The sequence below is a fragment of the Larus michahellis genome, chromosome 3, assembly GCF_964199755.1.
Source record: "Larus michahellis chromosome 3, bLarMic1.1, whole genome shotgun sequence".
NCBI lineage: Eukaryota > Metazoa > Chordata > Aves > Charadriiformes > Laridae > Larus > Larus michahellis.
The window spans coordinates 129,333,363-129,337,210 of NC_133898.1; positions in this window are offsets into that span (position 1 = coordinate 129,333,363).

Here is a 3,848-nt window from a genome sequence, read left to right on the forward strand (position 1 = left end):
AAAAAGTTGGGTTGTTGGCCAAATAGGAGAGAAGATGATAAAACGACAGATTAATGCCTAGTCTGTGAGAGGAAGGTCAGACAATTCCCTCAAAAAATGGTCTATGACAAAGGAATGGAGTTCCCTTCAGCTCATAATCAAGCTGGATTTTACATGGATATGATACTCCTGAGACATAGAATTTAATTCAGCTTTATAAAGGAGTTGGGTATTTACTGCAATATTGAGAATTCCCAGGTGCTAAAAGAATGTAGAGAAGCAGGAAATCCATGTTTTAGGAGTCAGGCTTTCTTTAAAATTAAAAATTCAGGTGGGAGCCTGAGAGGCAAGCTGTCCCATCTCTATTTTCAGATACACTGGTCCTGTGTTTGAAAGTGAACAGCATCCTCTTTGAGCACAAGTAGTCCCAAGATAGTGGTCAATTTTTCAAGTTTCGTTAAATTTTGATACAATCAGAGTTATCGAGATCAGGACTGGAGAGGACCTCAGGTGACCTCCCAAAAAATCTTGCAAGAACCTGAAGAAAATCCAATAAATAAAGAATAAGTGAATGTAGAGATGCGTAGGATAAATAACTGTGTGATATTTTGATACAAGTTTGTTATTGAGCATTTCAGATTCTTACTAAGTTGAATTTAATTTAATACATGTTCACCTAATTAGCTGTTCTTTCATTTATAGTGTCACCCATGCTGATGTTTCCCAGCTCTTTCTTACTTCATAACAAGCCGCAAAAGGTGATGACATCCACTGGTTTTATATGGGCTGGTAGTAATAACTGGTCTCCGTTTCTTCTCTTTCATATACGTCTATACTCACTATCTGCCAAGGCTGCGTTTCTAAAAAATGTACGGGTTAATGTCACACTGAATGGCAATGCAATTTTCCTGTAAGAGTTAAGGTGAGACAGAATGCCCAGCCGGAATCTTTTTCTGCAGACATCCTTGCTACCTCTTCGTGAACGGTTACGTTTTCATTGCCGTCTTCCTTGCCTGAATTGAGGTCAGGCAGAGGTGAAGGGCAGAAAAACAGGCTGATGTTTGGCGGTTCAGCCTTTGCAGATGAAGTGACCGAGATCTTTCAGAGCCCTGATGTGCTCCGAAAAGCCAGCGTTGTCTCTGCTCAGACGATCCCAGTGATCCTCCGTGCCATGCATGCTGTCCTCCTTGTATTTATATTGTCTGTATCTCTTAAATCATAGGTGTCCCTGCCAGAACATTAATTTTTACGGGAAAAATTGCTTTGTCACCCATTGCATTCGGCTGCTTCGTTTGTGAGGCTGACTAATGGCAGAGCAGGGCGCTGAAGGATTGGCGCTGGGACTCCAAAACGGTGGTTAGAGCGGTGACGGGTAGCGGGGCTGTTGATGCATTTAGATTACAGCTATTAAGGGGAGGAAACAGTCTTTCATTCTGTGTTTGTATGGCACTTCACACGCTGTGTTCCTGTTCCGTAACTGGATCCGAAGTATTAAATAGTAATAAGCCATCATGCCACTTAACAAATAAAAACTGATTTTCAGAAGTGCTTCATGGCTCCATGGGAACAGAATACTCTTTAAATTCTATAAATCCCACTTACGTGTCAGGAAAGTGTGGAGTATCCTCTTGTTCCTCAGGTTGAGGTCTGGGTGGGAGAGTCTGAAAATCACGTTCTAACTTCTAAAAAGTTTTCTTGACACGGATTTACCTCTCCAAGCAAGCAGCAGAACATGATGATCTTTTTGATTATAGTGTACTAAGCTTCACACTTAAATATAGGCTTTATATGTACCGACCTGTAGATGGAAACAAGAAGTATATTAGAAAAAGCCTTGATTAAGGCACATACACCGTGCTTGCATTCCTATGTAATAATCACAATATTCCCAGCACAGCAATTTTACGGCATATGCTAAAAATCTTCAGGAAACCGGCGTGAAGAGGGAAAAAGAGAGACACAAGGGAGAGAGCAGGGAGAAAAGGGTTGTGGGATGTGGGCTCACCTCTGTCCTTTCAGCCAGGGCTCTACATAGATCCCTAGTCATCTGGTCCTAGGACCTCGCTCAAAATGTACAATTTTTTCCAGGACATGATATTTACTGTACATAATCCTTTCCGTCATAGTTAAATTTGCTGGTCTTTGTGGTTTAGGATAGACACGTTTTTCCCCCCGTAGTAAAATTTGCTGTGCACCTCCGTGATGATGTGCTGATCACGAAGCTGGGTTTGTGCTGCAGTGTGCATCTCCTGGAAAAGCAATCTCTTTTTTTAATTTGATCCTCACACAGTGACAGAAGATCCTCCGCAGGCGTTAGTGGATTGTTCAGTGCTTAATTACTGTTAAAAATATGCACCTTATTTTTAGGTTAGCTTCAGCTCCCACCCATTAAATCTTAGCTTCTCTCTCCCGGAACGAGGAGATTTCTTTTATCCGTTTTTTGTTAGCCGTACTTGCTGCTGTAAAGTGTGGTCGTGCCTCAAGATAAGATAAACAGGGCTCTGGGAGTTCATCAAAGTGAAGCACGTTTCCTAATTCTCTAATTATTATTATTGCATCTTTCTGAACCCTCTCCAGGTTTTCAGCTGATGTATTTCCTGATGATTTTTTTTTAATTTTGATGAAGATGTGACTAATGGATATGGCAGTCTGGTACTGGTCACCCCAAAGAAAGCATCGATGTAACCCATTCCTGCTTGGGTTTGCATTCATCTGTATTAGATGAATTATCTAATCTGTATTAGACCTTCCAGCCTCAGAGGTACATTGCTGTGATTCCCAAGGGCTCTTCAGGAATTTATTACCAATGTGTAGAAGAAATTCTTTGGTGTGAGGGGGGTGAGCCCCTGGCCCAGGTTGCCCAGAGAAGCTGTGGCTGCCCCATCCCTGGAGGGGTTCAAGGCCAGGTTGGCCGGGGCTTGGAGCAACCTGGGCTGGTGGGAGGTGTCCCTGCCCAGGGCAGGGGGTTGGAACAGGATGATCTTGAAGGTCCCTTCCAACCCAAACCGTTCTGTGATTCTGTGATTCCGTGAAATATATAGACGATTATGGCAGATATATAGAAATTTGTGTTCTATGCCTAGTCCTTGGGACTATTTAAATTGCTGGTATAGACTTGTACCAATCCCCCATCTTTGTCACCACCGCTCCTGCAGCTTTTGGGGTCAGCTGCTAGCAGTTGGAAATCATTTTCCATGTTCTTCTGCGTAATTGATGAAAACGTCAAATAATGGAGCTCGGGACCGATGCTGACATGACGTCACTGTAAACATATCGGCCTTATGATGATTGCAATCACATTTTGTGACTGGTCAGGTAACGAGATCGCTGAAAAAGCGCGTATTTTCATCAGAACAAGCCCGCTGCTTCCCCAATTTTAGCAAAAAGACGGGAACCGGTTCTAAGGGTTTTCAATCAAGGGAACTGGAGACTTTTAAGTGCCACAATTCTTTTTGGAAACGAGAGACCTGAATTCCCATATCAACAGCTGTATCTGTTACCCCAGAAGGACACCGAGGATGATAATACAGTAAAGCAATCTACAGGAGACGGTTTCTAGAGAGAGGCGGGAAGATTAATCAGTCATTCATCCGCCTTCCATTTGGGATCTAGATGAGCATTTAGATACAGATTAAGCTACATAAATTATACTAAAAATGGAACTGACGTAGAAGAGCCATCAGCACTTTACCTCAGAATAATGCAGTGATTTGGGATTTACAGAGGGATGTCAAAAACAATGGGCAATTTAATAGAACAGAGTCTACCGTACATGCCAGGGAGAAGGCAAAAACGCAGGATACAAGCAGCCTCTTCGCACGGGTTCTTCATTTTCTATTGCACTGTAGCAATTACAGAAAAAAATGGGC